At 43.5% G+C, this 19,110-nt stretch overlaps 1 long non-coding RNA gene across 1 annotated transcript in view; it reads left to right on the plus strand.

The window, feature by feature from the left end:
* The first annotated feature begins 349 nt into the window (after nucleotides 1-349).
* Nucleotides 350-19,110, plus strand: part of LOC134864951 (uncharacterized) — a 182,492-nt gene continuing 163,731 nt past the window's right edge. Inside the window, exons 1-2 of the long non-coding RNA XR_010165880.1 lie at nucleotides 350-511; nucleotides 15,995-16,160. This is a non-coding gene — a long non-coding RNA (uncharacterized LOC134864951). The remainder of the gene's footprint in view (nucleotides 512-15,994; nucleotides 16,161-19,110) is intronic.

Raw genomic sequence — 19,110 nt, forward strand, 5'->3', positions numbered from 1 at the left:
GGCCTAAAAACAACGATGTGCTGCATGATGCTTCTGATTGTAGGAAGGATTACTTGAGCTCAGTTTGAGCCACACCACAGCAGACAGAGGGTACTTCTCAGTTCTATTTCATCCTTACTGACCGCCAGAGGCAGTGCTTTAGCGCTGGATATATTCCGTCTCGCGCCTGCGCAGGTCAAGTATTTATAACAACAAAGTCACGTGTGACCTCGTATGACCGGGTTCTGGTATAAATTCCCTACGGGATCAGTCCTTTTTCATCTTCTCGCTGCGCAGAGTGTTGCTCTCTGAGCTACAGAAAATAATACAAATAAAAATGATTTAATACTTGAAGCTCGTCGCTGTTGTAGCCTCGTGACTGTGTCAGTCGGAGCTGCGGGTTACTCGCCCTCCAGAGGCTTCGACGAGCTGTCTCTCTCCAGAGAGGGAACTTGTGTGTCAGCCGCTCGGACCTTTGAACAAAAAGGGGCACCGGACCGGCGGATGCTCCTGCCGTTTACACATCAGTACGGTGAGACCAGAGGTTGCGCTAGACTTTTTCATTGTCCGTCATTTTGACGGGCAGGGTCGTAAAAAATCCGTCATTGTCCATTATTATCTGTCATTGTATTTTAACTTTTAAATGGTTATATTAGGCCTAAGCCATAATGCTTATATTTAATAGCCTCAATTGTTTTTTATTGACTTATTGTCATAAAAAAAATAATTCACAGAACAAGCGTGTTTTAATAATAATTATTTATTTATGCATTTCTTTCTGACGATCAGAACTTTTTCAGCTGTGAAAACATAGCGGCTGTGCCTTAGAACGATGGGCTATTTTAGCCGAACGAAGTCAATTATAGTGAAAATACAAACAGCTCAAGCAGCTCAAACTTTCCTTCTTGGCCGCATGGATTTGAACAGTGCGCTTGCCTGCGTGTAATCAAAAGTGTCAATGGATTCTGCTGCCGAGGCGATTGACATTAAATGCTGCGCCTTTGCCTCCGACAGACGACTTCTCGTGGCGGTTTTTATTTTATTTTGAAGGCTGAACCCCCGCTCAGCTGCAACACTAGACACTGGGATAACCAGCGCCACCTCAGCCAACGCTCTAAAATCGGGAAACATTTCCCCTAGCGAAGTGATGAGCAGCCGACAGGAGCCCCTGAACGAGGGATTTCCCGACCCTGCCAGCACTCTCTTCATCGGGAGAAAATCCCTCTGCATGCGGTACAGGAGACAGCGAAGTGACACAAACGACTCAATGCATCTCTTTTAAATAGCAAAATTACGCCCACATGCTTTCTGCAGATGATTGAGAAGGGGAAACAGCCCACTGAAACAGGTAGATAGCCTACACTACTGCAGCCATAGGCTACATCTCAGACTGTGCTAATGGCACAGACCGCTAATGGTTTTAAATCGGAGCATGGCTTTGAGTGCGATGGAGCTGAACTTGCGCAGCTGGCTACAATGTATCGACCCACTGAACACCAGAACAGCCGTAACGTCGGCTCAGATTGAAAGTTGGTGTCGGCAATGAAGCTTATGCAGAGTAAGAAAACTGTCACAACTTGCCTGGTATTTCAATTGTGATTTTTATTGTTGTGTTTATTATTGGTAATGATCATTGTAAAAATCTGTCAAAATGACGGACGGCCTTCAGATTTTTCCGTCATAGCTAAAAAATATCCGTCAATGACGGACATTTGTCGGTTAACGCGACCTCTGGGTGAGACACTGTTCCTAGCGTTAATGTGACTGCTGGTTAGCAGAGTGCTTTCGCCGAGCTAATTGGTGCTGTGCTAACGAGATTGGCAGCGTGCTGTGTCAGTGAAGAAAGTGTCCGGCTCTCCTCTCACTGCGTGTGCTGACTCGTGTCTCGCTTTCACAGTTTGCCCTTGAGCAAGGCTGTCGCGGCGGGCGTTAGTGAAGAGCTGATATTGTTGCTATATACTTTGTCCCCCATAAGTCACCGCTAGCAGAGTGCTCTAGCTCAGGCTACCTGGTGCAGGAGTATTGGGTACAGTGGCGGCTGGCCAATAGAGGGCGCTAGGGCGCCGCCCCACCACTCACCACATTTCCTTGAATAAGACATAAAAAAAATTAAATAAAAATGAAATAATAAAATAAAAATATTTCGAAATATATGTATATATTTTTTTAATGTGCAAGATAAATATTTCATAGTTAATGATGAGTAAAGTTGTTTTGTTCGTTGACATTGTCTGATTGGTGACGTATTTCCGCCCTGGGGCGCAGGAATCTTTGCCCAAGACTCTCGTTAAAAGTTGTACATGCGCAGTAGCTCCTCTTCAATACAAGAGATAGGACGATGTTGGGGCGCACCTCTCCTGCGCCCCGAGCTGAATGCAGCTGGATTTGGCGGCGGGGCTGACGTCACAGCCTTCTGTCATAAAGTATGTGTATTGTCCATGTTATATATGATATATATTATTTAAATATATAGATATAGAGATATATCTAGAGATAGATAGAGAGATAGATAGAGAGATAGATAGATAGATATTTATTATATATGTATATTGGCCATCTGTATAGTAATATAGCACATCTGTATATTTGTTCATACTACATCTGTTTATACTATGCCAATTATTCCCACCTCTTTATACTGCCCATATCTTTACATAATCACTCTTAACTGCATATACTGTACATACTCTATATATCGCACTTGTTTCTCTTTGCACTTCTATCTATCTATCTGTAATGTTGTTTTTGTTGTTTTCGTTTATGTAAATACACTCGTTTGATACCTTAGTACATGTATGCATGCTTTTTTTTTTTTTATACATTTTGGAGTTATAGCCCCCCCTGGAGAAAACTCCACCAGCCGCCACTGATTGGGTACATTATTTTAAAAAGCCTTACTGTTTTGTCTTTTCCTTATAGTTACTGGAGTGCTTTCGTCCAAGCTAACTTGATAGGCAGCTAGAAAAAATTTGATAATTTGAAAAAAATTGATAAATGGTGAACTGCACCATCATGCCCTGGCAGTGAGGGCTGCTAGTCTTGCTGAGGTGGAACTGATGGGGAATGCTGACCCCTTAACTGAGCAGTTGACTCCGGCCCAACCTACCCATGGTAAGCGTTGGGTTGCAGAGGCTGCGGGTGCTCCCTCCAAAAAGAAGGTTAAGCCTGACAAGCTAGCTGCTGAGCTGGCCCAGATTAAGTCACTCCTCCTGGCCCCACATTCCGGTGCTGGTGCATAGAATGCTGCTGCACCCAACCCACCCATGGCTGAGTTGGCTTCAGAGGAGGACATTATGTCAGTGGCAGCTTCTGCCACTCACTTTAATGGGTACAGCGAGGAGCAGCCCTCCCAGGCCTCTGGGGCTGGCTCCCGTTCCTCGGCTTGTGGCTCCTCGGAGGGGGCAGAAGATGGCTCGATGGGGGCCGTCATTCGCATGGCACTGGCTCGCCTGCAGCTAGATGTACGGCGGTCAGAATCGGCGCCTGCGGCCTTCGTATAGCTCAGTGGGTAGAGCAGGCGGCCATATACTGGGGTTTGATCCCCATGCGGTGGACCCGGGTTCAAATCCGGCCTGGGTCCCTTTGCCGCGCGTCTTCCCCTCTCTCCCTGATTCTGACCTGCACTGTCACTATATTAAAGGCACTGGTTGCCCAAAAAATTCGGCCCGCTAGTGCTTTCTTCAGGCGCACTCCGGCAGCCACCTGCTTCACCGTCCCTCCCTCCGATGAATATCTGAGGGAGTTGCATGCGTGCTGGAGGAACACTAAGGCTCTCTCCCGTCCTACGTCTGATGGCCGAGCCCTGGCAGCCATGCAGGATGCAGCAAAATTTGGCCTTGACCATATGCCAGCTGTTGAGTCTACCATTGCCTCCCTCATAGGTTCCCCTGACGAGGCTCTGAGACCGGAGGCCAGGTGCACTCGACCCCAATGCCGGATCACCGATAACCTGCTGTCTAAGGCTTACGATACAGTGGAGCGCATGGGCCGTATCGGCAATCCCTGTCGTACCTCATGCTCGCCCTCTCAGCTTCCCTGCAGCAGACTGCTTCTGACGCTTCCTCCACCAGCCTCAATGATGTCTCATTGCAGGCATTTGCCCTGATGTCAAACGAGCTGGGGCGCCTGATGTCCACTCTGGTCCAGACTCGCCGCCAGGTTTGGTTGGAGCAGTCACCCTTGTCGGAGAAATGTAGGAGGACCCTCCGTACTGTCCCGGTGGAACCAGGGGAGCTGTTCGGCTCAGCCGCTCTGCAGGTGCTCGAGCGGACTGTCCAAGCTAATCAGACCAGGCAGTAGTTTGCAGATCTTCGCAGGTCCAGGGGTTCCACTTCTGCACCCCGAGGCTGCTCCCAGCCACCAGCTCGCCCCAGTGGCCGCCATGGGCCTCAGCACCCCTCTGAGAGGCCGGACCGCTACCATCGTGGCCCTGCCCCGTTGCCTCTGAGGCAACCGCTGGTCTTTGTGCCTGACTGTTGCCCCCACAGAGCCTCCAGAGTCCGGGGGGCTCGGAACTGAGATCTCGGGGCCGGCGATCGGTTATTTCTCCCAGCAGCAGCTCAGCCACTGGGCAGCTCAAGCTTCAGACCCCTGGGTGGTTTCCACCTTAGCCCCGGGTTACAAGCTTCAATTCCGACGCCGGCCCCTAGCCTTTAGCCGGATCAAGATGACTATCATTGGAGATCTGGTGAAGGCCTTAGCCCTGAACCAGGAGATATCTGTCCTACTTATAAAAGGTGCAATCGAGACTTTGGACCCCCTTGCACAACCTGGGGGGTTCTACTCGACTTAGTTTCTTAAAAAAAGAATGGCGGCTGTCTTCGCCCGGTTCTGGACATGAAGGCAATCAACAAGTTCCTGAAGGTCTTACCATTCCAAATGTAGAAGCAGAAGTTCTTTGTGCTGTTGTCAGGGAAGAATGGTTCACGTCTGTCGGCTTAAAGGACGCTTATTTTCATTTGCCTATTGAGCCTCATCACAGGCAGTTTCTTCGTTTTGCCTTCCACAGCCGTCATTTTCAGTTCAGGGTGCTTCCATTTGGACTCCCACGGTGATCACCAGGTGCATTGCGGCAGCTCTCTTGCCCCTGCAGTTGCAGGGAATGAAGATTCCGGGTCTCAGTCGACCCGGGACACGGCTCTCCTTCTCTCTCACGTGGCCCAGCTGGGTCTCAGGGTGAACTTCGAGAAGAGCTCTCGAACCCCTCTCAGAGCTTAACGTTCATTGGCGTGGCTCTGGACAGTCACTATGAGGGCTTGTCCGTCAGCTCAGCGCATGAACGACATCTCCACCTCCTTCCCCTCTTCGGAAGTGGCAGGTCGTTGCCCTACATTCTGTTCCTCCGCCTTCTGGGTAAGTTGACAGCTGCCTCAGCTGTCGTTCCCTTGGGCTTACTATCACTGCGCCCCCTGCAAAGATGGCTGAATGGCCTCCACTTGGACGCCAAGTGGCACAGGCACAGGAAGATCACAGCAGTGGCTCCTTGCTCTATCCCCATGGAGGGTAAGATCATATTTGTCAAGAGGCGTGCCCATGGGCTCCATTCCATTCTGCAGAGTGACCGTCACAACGGATGCCAGCCTGTCCGAATGGGGTGCAATGTGGCAGAACAGGACAGGTCAGGGTCAGTGGTCTGCTCAGGACCGCACAGAGCATATCAATGTGCTGGAGCTAGGGACTGTGCAACTAGCTCTCAAGCACTTCCTGCCATACTTCAGAGAGACTCATGTGCTTGTCCGGTTGGACAACACTGCAACCGTCTTTCATATAAACCATCAGGGGGGCACCAAATCTGCACAGTTGTTAGAAGTGTCCCAGGCGCTTCTGACGTGGGCAGCTATATGTGCGATGTATATACCAGGGGAGCGGAACCTGGTCACGGACTTCCTCTCCCGCAACAAACCCCCTCCCGGGGAGTGGCGGCTTTATCCAGAGGTGGTGCACAGCATCTGGGGTCTCTTCGGCAGGGCAGAGGTGTATCTCTTTGCCTCAGAGAGGTCAACCCACTGTTCCGTCTGGTTCTCCCTAAAGGAGAGGACCAGCCCCCTGGGTCGGGACGCTCTGGCCCACACATGGCCAGAGGTTCTTCTCTATGCCTTTCCACCCCTTCCTCTGATCTTCCCGACACTTCTCAGAGTGCTTCGACAGGGCCACAGGCTTCTTCTGGTGGCCCCTTTCTCGCCAGCCCGGACTTGATTTACGCTGCTGCACTGACTCTGCTGCTGGACGCTCTAGCGCCTCCCCGGCATGAAGGACCTATTGTCTCAGCTGGGGGGTCGGAATTGGCATCCCGCCCCCTGCTGCCTTCAGCTGTGGGTTTGGCCACTAGAGGGCCGAACCCTTTGCTGAGTGACTGCATAGAGCCCATCAAGGAAATGATATATGAAAGTTCATAGCGCCCGCCATTAGGACACGCCTATGAGCTGCGGAACCACTGTTATGTTTTTTTTTTAAAGTTTAACAACACAGGGTTTCCCACACATAGACTTTACTTGGGCGGGCCGCCCAAGTGTATTTCGCGACCCATTTAGTTTTGTTTTTTTTATCCGTCCACGAGCACGACGCTATCCGCGATCAATTAACTAGTGGACAATGATCTCCTCACTCTACGCCTCCTGTACCTGTTCACTCTGCTTTCATGTGTTCGCTCTGCTGTCGTGTGTCCCCTCCCGTACTTGATCAATAGGGCCTCGACTCGGACTTGACTTGGACAAAAGCGTGTAGGCGAACTACATGCCCTGTTGGTGAACAGCTTGTGTTTCAGGTGGAACTCCGATGGTTCAGGCAAACACGGCGTCCCTCCCTAAGGTGCTGGAAGGCTCACCTCTTAATCGGCCTATCCAGCTGGCACGGTTCGACCTCCCCCCCCCCCCCCCCCCAATTGGAGAGGGGGTAGAACGTTCACGGCCTTTATGCCCAGTGTGGGCCCTTAGAGTTTATGTCGGTGGTCCTAGGAAGGGCTGTGCTCTGACAAAACAGCGCCTGTCCCACTGGATCGTGGACCGCATTGACCATGCATACAGGACAAGTGCCCGTGCTCTACCGTCTGGAATAAAATGCCACTCTACCAGGAGTGTCTCCACGTCATGGGCGACCATGAGAGGGGTGCCCTTGGAGGACATATGTGCTGCGGCCTCATGGGCATCACCGAGCACATTTTCCAGATACTACAGAGTGAATGTTGCCACCTCCCATCCATTGGGCGTGGTTCTTCTTCGAGTTCCTCTACTACACTTTTATGAGGTGAGTACTCAGGATTCTCGCGACTCTGTTGTTATAAGTCATCCAGTGCTAAAGCACTGCCTCTGGCGGTCAGTAAAGATGAAATAGAACGAAAGTTACGGATGTAACTACGGTTCTTTGAATCCTGGATGACCGCCAGAGTTCTTGGTCGCTCAGAATCTCGTGATTCTGCGAAGGTTTCTGTAGGACTGATCCCGTAGATGACACTTGAACTTATACCAGAACCGGGTCATACGAGGTCACAAGTGTCTTTGCTCTTATAAATACACGACCTGCGCAGGCGCGAGACGGACTATATCCAGTGCTAAAGCACTGCATCTGGCGGTCATCCAGGGTTCATGGAACCGTAGTTACATCCGTAACTTTCGTTCTCTTAACTTGCATCCCTTGCTTCTCCCAGTCCCTCCCACCAGGGATGCATGGAGAAACCAGGCGGAGAGAGACCAAGCAAGGAAATACGTTTTAAGAGCAATGGGACGTCCTTTCCTTCGGAGCGCCACGTGAAGCGATGTCCGTTTCTGATGACACCGGTACAGCTGGATCGTCTGACAGCAGCCAGCTCTCTCTTCGTTTTGTTCACACACACAAACGCACCCACCCATCTGACACATTTGATTTGTTGTAGACCCAAATACATTTAATGAAATAAGAACACATTTTCAAGAAAAGATAAAAGCCATTCTTAAAAATGTAAAACGGAAAAGCTTTTCCTGCAGACAGATATTAAATCTGTCTCTTGATTTTATTGTGTTCATAATAATAATGAATTGGAGATCATGAAAAAGGTCCCCCATACATTAATAAACAGATTTTTTTTCAGACATGATACGTTTAATTGAAACAAAACACTGTATAAACTGTGGAGTGGTTCCCTTGAGTTTAATGTCTTCACTCCCCTGTTAAACTGCTCTCATGTTAAGACAGATTGCATTAGATCAGTGCATGCTCTGCAGCGTCCAATCAGTGATGGATACACGGTAAGGGGGCGGGGCGAGTGGCTGAGGATTTCACTGGAGGATGGTTATGGTGGTTCTTCGGTTATCGCTCCTCAGTTGTCGCTCCTCGCTCCTCCATCGTCGGTCCTCCTGCACAAATAAGCGCCATGGGACGCTCGAGGTGGCGCACACAAATCAACTCCCGGTGAGCCTGAGGAGCGAGTAAATGACAAATAAGAGAACTGAAACGTCACTGACCATGTGAGTTTTTGGTCAACACAATTGGCTAGTTTCATCAAAAACACAATATTGTGTCAAACAATTGATCATCAGTGATTTATATGTAAAAATTTAAACTTTTTGAAACTTGCAACTTGAAAAAAGCAACAACAACAATTAATTCTGTTAAAGTATAGGAGTTATTGCTTCATGGACTCATAATTAGCCTCTTCAGAATGTTGTAATGGTTTCTGACAGTGGCCATTCACCTCCGAGCATACATATAGCTATTAAATATATTTCAATCCTTTTTTAAACCTAATTTGCGGCAATAGATGCCACAGTATATGCCTGGGCATGAATGATGAGAGTTAAACTCTTACCCCAGCCATAAAAATCAGTTCAAGCAATTTGGCTGCTAATAGTGTAAACTCAGTACTGATGTGTTAATACGCTGTAGAGCCATATTGCCTCTTTTTGAAATGTTTTATAATAAAGCAACAACATATTAATTCCTCTCTTTTTGATCCCTATTCAAAAATACTCATTGCTACAGAGTTACACAAACAATGTAGCCATCTATGTTAAAATATAAAAGTGGTTATTACCTCGAAATGGATTCAGAGAGCTCTTCACATGCATGAGGACATGAATAAAAATGAAGTTGTCTTCTTGAGTGACCTCTATCAGGAGGAAATATGGAGAGAAGGAGGTAGAGGTTGGGATGTTTTCGGGCTTGATAGAGAAATAAAAGAAGATGGAATAATAGGTTGAATAATAGTTCTTAAAGGGTCAGGACATAATTACTTACAGAAATGCCTGCTCAACGGGGGGCACGGAAATGCATTTAGCAGCGCTTAAAATTTTAATTTAGCTATCAAAGGGCATTTTTCCTTTTTTCTTTTTCTTTTCCTGTCTTTCTTTTTTCTCTCTAATTTGCTACTGCTGCACATTAACAGCCTTCATTTTGATCAAAATACAAAAGCGCTGAAATTCCCATTAGGCCTTTTATTTTAATTTTAACAGGGTGTTATTTCAAGGAGAAGAGCACATCAAAAGAGAAAGCACTACATTGGTTTTTATCTTTATGTTAATCAAATCAGCTCCCTGTGTATTTTATTCGCTGGTTCTTCTTTGATTAAACATTGCTCCTTTCAAATTCACTAAGCTGTTTATAGCAGCTCGCTCCCGAAGAACTCAAAGAGGTGACATGCTTTAATGGCTACCTGTTCGTAAAACATGTTGAATATGTGTAAACCATTAGCACGAGTATATGTGACAAAGACAGTATGTCCCAAAAATGGTATTATTTGTGAACAAAAATGAAAATAAATCATTTATATCAATTAATCATTATTTCACCTTTATGCCCTTAAACTTACACTTTAGATGACGTGGATAAGGTGGCGCTATTAGGCTTATTGTCAGGTTCACATTAGTATTTTGGGCTTTTACTGTGACATATTTCCATGCTTTAATGTTCAAAAAGGTCATCATTTTTCTCATTCTGCCAGCACATCTTTTCACCCTCTGTGTGAAACCAAAGCCCAGTCTGCACTGATTGGTTAGCTGGCCAATTCTGTTCATCCTTCCAGTAGCATATATCGTACAATGGTAGATATTTTCGACCCCTCAAATCACTTTAAGTACTGAGAGTAAATTACCCATTCACACGTCATTCATTCAAGGAGGCACCATGGATGTATAATAAGAACTAGGACTAGGATATAGCATTGGAGGCGGGGCCTCGTTCATTCTTATGAGAGCTGCTCATTGGCGCATGAAGGCAAAAATGGCCTGAAATTGTCGAGAGCAAAAAGTTACAAATGGCCCGTCATGCCTGGCTGTCGAGAGCATAAAGCATACGCAGTTGAGTTTCCCCTTAAGCCCCACCCCAGATCTACCGCTCCTGGCTCATTAGAATGAATGGAGAGATAAAATAAATCTGGATTCAGTTTTTATCTAATTTTACAACTTTTAGGACCTTAACACATTCACACACCATTGGCCGTGTCATCGGGAGCAACACAGGGTTAAGTATCTTGCCCAAGGATACATCAACATGTTAACTGAATGGGCTGGCATTGAACCAACAACCTTCTGTTTGAAAGATGACCACACTCCCTCGCAGCCACAGTCGTAAATGTGTTGGAGCACTAGCCAATAGAAGACCCATTGTTTTGGGGGGGCGATAGGTGTTATATCCTTTGCAGATCATTTGCATGCACAAACACAAATATAACACTACAGGAAAAGAAATAACACAAAAAGCATAATAGGCCCACTTTTTGAAATACAGCTTTGTTTTGCATTCCAACAAGGTTAACCTTGTGTCAAGGTCTGCATTTCAATTTCCTTTTGAAACATGCTTTAAATGTTTTTGAAAATACACCTTCCTTGTAAACTTACTTGTCCCAACGACAAGTTAGTTGTGACATCAGTAAAGTATGTTAGATATGTAACAAGAGTAAGGTTAAACTAGTAGTCTGACTTTGGTCTGACCAATCCTTCCTCAGCAGACTTTTTTTTTACAATTAAGACTCTGCACACTCTGAATACAATAGAGCTGAACATTGGTTTGAATTGGAATTAGCTAAAAGCCTGATGGATCTCCTAAAGACACATAAGGGTGCCTCAGTGTTCTGTTTTTAACTTTTGGGATTGAGAATGTGTGGGTTTTATCCGAACAAGAATTAGATTGTCATTTAGCTGACGCTTTTATCCAAAGCGACTTACATACACTTCAGTACCGTGGGCTATGGGATCAACTTGGGATGGCCTCTTTGAGGTGGATGGGACCTAACCACTGACTCTCTGACTGACTGCGCATGAATCCCGTAAGCCAGTTTGAACGTTTTAATCAAACCAAACCATATGGACAGAAACATCAGTTAGTTTGAAGCGTATTAAACCAGTTAGTTGAAAAGCACATTGACACCAGGGACTATTCGGTCCAATATATTTTCCCATAATTATGTCTATTCATCTTAGTTATATACTAAAGACTATACTATATACTTATATAATCATTCATTTTCACTTTATATTCATTATTCCAAAACCATTGTTCAATAGTAAAACAAAGCAAAAGCATTCTGTATGTTGAATAAAATATTGAGATGTCTTTCTGCACTTCATGGCTCAGCAGTACATCATCAGGGAACAGAAGTGTTCAGCAGCCAGTATCAGCTACAGAGGAGGCTAATATATGCTCCGTGCAGCAGTCATGGCGGACTGATCACACTCTCTATGTCAGTGTTTCGTTTGAGTGACGTTAAGGACAATTTTTAAGTCTGATTTCAAGCGGTGCTGAAGATTGAGGGAATGAGATTACATTTTTTATGATTATGTAACTGGCTATAAGCTTGAGATACAAATCGTTTTCGAGTTTCTCTTGTGTAATGGCTTACTTTATGCATGTCAATTCACACATTTCTGTTGAGCAAGCTGGAAACTGGAGAACACACAGTTTGATTTAACGGTCAGGATATCCCAAAGGTATAATGTAAAAATCCACAGAAGTCGCTCAAAGACTGCAGCTAAAAAAACGTTCCAGACTTCTTTTTCAATATTACAGACAAGATTAAAATGTTTTCCCCATACTGACAACTGACTCTTTGCTAAGCCCCACCTCCTGCCATTACTCCTGCTATTGTACCATTGAGCCCACACTATGACAAACTGCACTGACTACAGAAATATTATGTATATAGATTTTTTTCCCATGAATTAAAAAGTGATTTTAGGGAGAAGCAGACAGGGTTTGAAACTGACTCAGCAGAGAAAAACTGATTTCAAAGATAGACATAGAGGCAAAAGCACCGAGATCACAGTTTTAAACTGAACCTTGATGCCTGCAAATTAATTAAAGAGCAACACATTTCCTGTATATGCATAACCTTAAGCTTCAATATAAGTTCAAATGGGTGAGTTTCTTACATAATTCAACCCCTGTCATGAACAGGTAAATTAGCTACAGAGACCAAAACCTTTTTTTTGTGTACCAGTCTGTTTACATGTTACATAAAGTTAGGCATTTGGAAATTGGGGTCTAACAGTTTTTGGCCCTTTCATGTTGGCTTCATTTCTAGCGTTAAAGGTTGCCATTAGTCTTGTTAACATAGATACTTAACATTATAGAAACGTGTATTTCCTCCCTCTACGGTTATTGAGTGTCGGAAAATCACTAACCCCTGGCACAACGAAAAATGACGGGTTTGATCCCCAGCCCATGCAGTAAACATGTCCATGTGTCCTTGGGCAAGATACTTAACCTCAAATTGCTCCCAATGGCATGGACATAAATGATGTTTGAAGGTGGCAACTTGTATCTGCCTCGGTGACAATGTGTTAGTAGGTGCATGCTGAATTTAAGTTTGCAAAGACTGGAAAAAGCACATTATATAGTTGTGTGACACAGGTAGAAACTAGACGACGCTATGGTGGTCTGCTTTTGAATGGCGATGCGTTGGGAAGAGTCGTTGATGTTTTCTTTTAGATTTTCATCTAGTTTGAAATCAAATATGATGCACATGTTGATGCTGCTTCCTGTGCTAGTTCATTAGACTGTGTTTGTATTTCATGTTGATATTCAGCTTGTCATCACTATAATTACATTACTGTTCCCTTAATTAAGTCTACAACATCCAAGCCGAGACCGAACATTGTGATTTTAATCTGATGCAGCGCTCTAGTTTTAATTTTGATTTCCAAACATTGATTTATTCAACTTTTGGTTCTGCCTGGGCTTGATCAAGGCAATCTGCTTCCACAAGGGATGTGCCAGAAAATGTGGAATATGAGCTGCCTGTCTGAACATAGCCTTAGTGATTAAGTAAAACATTGAGCCGTCTTACGCTACCTGCAGAGTACACCTGCAGATGAACACACACAAACAGGTGTACCAATCTTCATAAATAAACATGCATAAATACATATACAATAAATAACTCGATATTCAAATTTAGGCTGCATTGGAACATAGCACATATGCTTATATGCATATAATTATGCAAACCCACACAAACAATATATGGTGTAGAAAAACATAACTTCACTTACAGGTTGCATTATGTTGCCATTTTTGTTTATTAATTCAAACAAATGTCCAAATATATGTTTCTAATAGATTGTTAATAATTATTGGGATCATGCCATATATTGTGATCCTTTTTGGCAGGATAATCGTGATGTGAAATTGGACAAACACACACACACACACACACACAATGTTAGAAACTCGGCTGTCACCCACACCTGTTTCTGTTGCCCTCGCTGCGTGTGTCTGCGTCATCAGATTGTAACAGAAGAGCTTTGCATAAGCCCATACGCACACACTCGCAACACAGAGACACATCCATTCATAGACAGTTGCAGAAATGCACAAACACGCACACACACTCTAGGGTTCTCCAGGGCTGCTGTGTCTGGCGGGTGTCCAGTGCTGGAGTGGTTCTGCTCTAGAGAACGGCGGGCCCTGTCTCTGGCCCATCTATCAAACCCTCCTGGCTAGCCTTCCCCTCTCCTCCGCCTCCTTTTCTCTCTCTCTCTTCCTTCATCATCCCTCTTTCTCATCCTTTCTATTTGTCCAATAAATACTCTGTATACCAAATTTCTCATGCACCACCTCACCTTTGTTAATCTCCCTCCCTTTCTCCCTCCGCTCCCTCTTTGAATCTTAAACTCTCATCTCTCCGTCAAGCCATTCTCCCCCTCTGCATATTTAAACGCTGCTGTATTGTAGATACTCAACCGCCCTATACCTTCACTACCTTATTCCCGTCTCACCCCACAGGCTTACACTTCCCTTTTCTTCCTCCCTGTCTTTTTTCTGCCTCCTTCCGTCTCTTCCTCTCGCTTCCCTGATTGATGCAAGCAGACGTCCTCTATCAGTGTTTTATACATAATCCAAATAAGATATGCTTGTGCCTGCATTTCTGAAAGTCCTAGCCAGCCCCTGACACGATGTGCTGACAGAGGATTCACAATGCGAAAGACACACACGCACAATTCTGCATACACTGTGTGTTTACGTGCAAACCCACGCACACTCTTAGGAGCCAAGCGCAAAAACCCACACGGCCATCGTCAGAGGATTATTTCGAAAAGTTATGGCAGACAAGACAAAACACTACGTGTGCTTATGCGGGGTAATATATTCATTTGTATGTGCGCGTGTGTCGCTGTGTCTTCTGTGTGTATTTATGAGAGTCCGAGACAGAATGTGCATTTAAATGGCCGTGTTAAGTAATGCTGAGCCATCTTTTTCTCCTCTCGATGTCCCATCCATACCAAAGCAGCAGAGCAGAATGCATGTTAAGCTTTATGGAGACACAAAATAATTGTAATTCTCCTACACTATCTCTTCCTTCCCACCAGGTAAATGCACTAATTAAGGAACAAAAGGGAGGATTTGATCACTAGGAAGAATGCCAAGGTAGACTATAATGGTTTAAGGTAATATTTTTTGAGTCATTGCGAGTTATATGAATGTCCCCTACACATCTTTCTTTGGGCACATTGTTACTTATCTCTCATCAGCAATTATTGCAATCAGCTTTAATATAACGGCCTATTGCAACTATATTCATGCTCTTCCTAATATATTTTAGTGTGTGAGCCCAATGGATGATATGGATATACACTAGGATTGAGCGGTTGGAAGTTTATATAATCAATTGGCTGAGTATGTCGATGTTTGCTTTTTTGGGTTGTTTTTGCTATAACATATCCTAATACATTGGTCTGCATCTGCTCAGCCACTCAAAAGTCAAGGAGAGAGATGGTAACAGCATATAGACACCACTCGTCAACTAATGTCTGAATAACAAAAACACATTAAGTCTACTTCATGTAATGTAGATAAAGACAGCCATTTCACATATTCTATGACTGAACAAGGCTAAAAATCCAAAACACAGGCTTGCTTATTGATTTGCAACAGTGCAAACAAAGTTCTCCTTCAACCACAGATACAAAAGTTGTAGAACGTTATGCTCATTATTTGGTTCATAGTTGTTTTTGTGCCTCTACTGAGACATGTTTGAATGCTTACATGTTCAAATAGGACTTTATTTTTCTCAATCTGCCTGTGATGCAGCATCTCTTTTCAACCTCTGTCTGAAACCAGAGCCCAGTCTGCTCTGATTGGTTAGCTGGCCAGCTCTATTGTGATGGTCAACCACCACCAAGATATGTCGTAAATGTCTTGCCCCTTAACCTATCAACTACAACATGTTAGAGCGCTAGCCAGTAGAAGCGCAAGTGTTGCATTGTGATGTCACTATGTGCACAAAAACGTATACAACACTACAGGAAAGGGAAAATCCCCAATTTTTAAAAAGGCCTCTTTAAATGTGTTGTACAAATTGGCAATTCTTAAGTTTGTATAATCACATGTTCCATATATTAAATCTTAGCAATTACCCTACCCTTGGAGGGATGAACAGAAGCTTTCCGGTTGAAATTTGAACTGACAACCTCCAGACTGTTTCTCTCTCTAGCAGTTGAGCTATCAGGGGTTTTTCATGTTCATTTTTTTCATAGGAAAGAAAAACACTTTGACTTTGTCAGCGTCAACATGTTCCAGTTTGACATTTTTTAACTGTCATTCTTTGCAGGTTGATGAAGAGGAAGTCTCTGTGGCTTTACACTGATCTACAATATTCCTCTGGTTCCTTTCGATGATATGCACAGATGGTCCAGTGGTGAAGCATTCCGGTTGGCGACATGGGTTCACAACGGGGGAGACCTGAGGCATGTTATGCAGTGCTGTTTGTCAAGAATGTGAGTGTTTTCATTTCCCTGCAACAAACAACGAATGTTACATTGTAAACAGTTGCAATTCCACTTCAATTTCCACCGTTTACCAAAAAAAAGGAAAAGAGAAAAGGTAAGTCCATGTTCACCCAGCAACAAACATAACTCCAAGATGAGTATTTGTTTTTCGTGAGAAGGACAATTACGAACATAAAGGCCCTACAGGATTTTTTTTATCATGCTAAGCATGCAATTATGTGCACATCCTTCATCTTATACGTACATTTCGCGTATGAATCTTCAATGATCTGAAGATGTAGGTAAAGTCATTGGACCAATATTCAGAAAATCTAAAAGTAAAAAACACATCAAAGAGCGTATTTGTCCGACAGTCCGTTGACCCAAAAAAATAATCTTAGTGAAGCTAGCTAGCTTGATTGCCATTTTTGCTGATTTTGACCTCACCTTACAACTTTTGCATTTATACTTTACGTTGACACACTAAATCCATTGTGATTTTGTGTTGTTGTTTGGACCCTGTGGGTGAATTTGTTGGATTAATACCTTGAAACTTAAAATGTATTGGTTTTTCTATTGTTTTTGGATCTTCTTTATCAGAAGTTTGTAGTTAATTGGACATGATATCCGAAATCTTTGAACAGGGGTAATTTTATTGGATAACTCATGGGAGGGCTATTTTCTTTAAATGCTATGCTTTCTGCCCACCGTCTTTACAAGATGTCTTCTTATACATTATCTGTATTAATGTTGAATTAATCATTGGCTATTTTGTCATTCTTTTTTATAAAAGGATCTAAGTGAACACTTGGCTGTTGCGTCCACTATTCTAAACAGAAGTGTAATGTAGCACTAGTGAGGACAGTTTTGTTTACAACTTTGTTTGAGTAATCCTAATGGTTACATAACATTGTCACTAAGAATTGGTTTACTTAAAAATGCTTTCAAACTCCAATATTATTGGTGGTTCATTGCTTAGCTCCTCAGCACACCAACTTTCACTGTGGACATATACAAGGGAATCATGACATAGGCACAATCTGAAACAAATAGTGTTTCCGATTTTGAGTGTGACTCATTACAGGACTCTCACCAGTGACGTAACCTATAGCTTTGTTAGCTCAGTATTGATGTGAGAAAAAATGATGAGATTTCATTATTAAAAGATTCCATGTTCTACACCTGAACATGAGTGTCAGCGCAAGAGATACCGGCTGGTGATTTAAAAAGAAAAAACACTAGAGAGAAGGGATTATATCCAGATAGGCTGCTTACACTAATGAACGAGTGGGTATTAATGTATAAAGTCAGACCTCAGGGACTCGCATTGAGTAATTGAGCAGTCTGGTATGATTGCCACCAAAGCCATGTGGGCTCAAGATACACCTACAACACAGGATTCACTTTGTAAATACAATTTACTGCACATACACACACACTGACTTTATCAATCCCTCATCTAACAGAAACAAGTGTGTGGGCTTTTTTTCCAGATAATTAAAACTTGAGTGTACGTCAATAAGCGACACTTATGTCAAGGAAACAACCACAGTTTAACAGATTGGTGAGAAAAGGCTCTGCTGCCTGAGGAAAGGTTGTCATTTGGTGGAGATATTTCATGAAGTACTGATATCATGTCTTAAATACACACGATAGTGTCATGTAAATAATCCAGTGCTTCTCTAATAATTTCGGCTTCTACCATTTTTACCCTAACCCTAACCCAACTACCCACATGCAGATAAATATAATTAGCCAATTAATAGACACAAACGCACAATAACCAAAGATTAAGATGCATTTGACTAATGGCATTACTCTTTCTTAAAAGTGTCTATAGGTGTTGGAATAATATAGTTACATTGAATTGTTGTTACCATGAAAATCATGTACAGATGTAGTTCAAATCTGATATATTCCTTAATGTATGATGTTTCTTCTATAATCTATAGGAAAGGACCACCCCTTAAAGGAACAGTGCACTGTTTTTCAATATATTTGTCTAATCCTTACAATAAGCAGCATTTAAAACACTACATGGAATGTTTTTTATTTTATTTTTATGGTTAAGTGCAGGGCTACTCCTTCTTGCTATCAGTCTCTTCCTGGAGTTTCCACTGGTAGATCGCAACTTTTCAGAGCCAAGAAGCATCAATATAGAACTCTAGGAGGAGGTTGGGGTGGAGGAGGCCGTGGCAGTAAGCAGATTTGGAGTTAGCATATCAGCCAAGAAATAGCTTAATGTACCAATTGGCCAATCAACAATAATGCTAAAATTGACAATAATATGACCGTTCAGCTTCAGGTTCTGCTCTATTTATGTTTGTTAGCCTCTCAGCTTTTCTAAAAGCTGGAATATCACATTTTTTTCTTCTCAATGACTTTAAATTAAAATACTACGTACAATAGATGCAGGTTTAATAGGAGTGCATATAGACTAGACACAGGATACAGAGACAAGATAAGGACAATCAACATTTTCTCTTGCCCTCTCTTTTACACACACACACACACACACACACACACACACACACACACACACACACACACACACACACACACACACACACACACACACACACACACACACACACACACACAGCCTCTTATCAGTGCTAACAGGAGCCTTTGCAAAATGAATGATTTGAATTCTAACCTTACTGTGGGGAAAATTAGCCTGGTCCGTTTAACCCTAAAATACCAGTATTTATGATAACAACACATAACCAGTCAGTGTCTAGGGAAGACTAGGGAAGCATTCAAGTTAGTGTTTAAGTGGGTTTGTGTTCAAGTTTGCACATCTGTGTGATTTAAATAGGAAGCCTTGGATGCTGGAGATGGACAGCTGGTTGCATGAGCTCTGAAAGTGCAGGGCAACCTTGTTTTAAACACACACACAAATATGAATTCACACTGGTTGATAACAGAGCAGCACATTCATATACACAGCTCATAAATC

The sequence above is a fragment of the Eleginops maclovinus genome, chromosome 5 (genome assembly GCF_036324505.1).
Source record: "Eleginops maclovinus isolate JMC-PN-2008 ecotype Puerto Natales chromosome 5, JC_Emac_rtc_rv5, whole genome shotgun sequence".
NCBI lineage: Eukaryota > Metazoa > Chordata > Actinopteri > Perciformes > Eleginopidae > Eleginops > Eleginops maclovinus.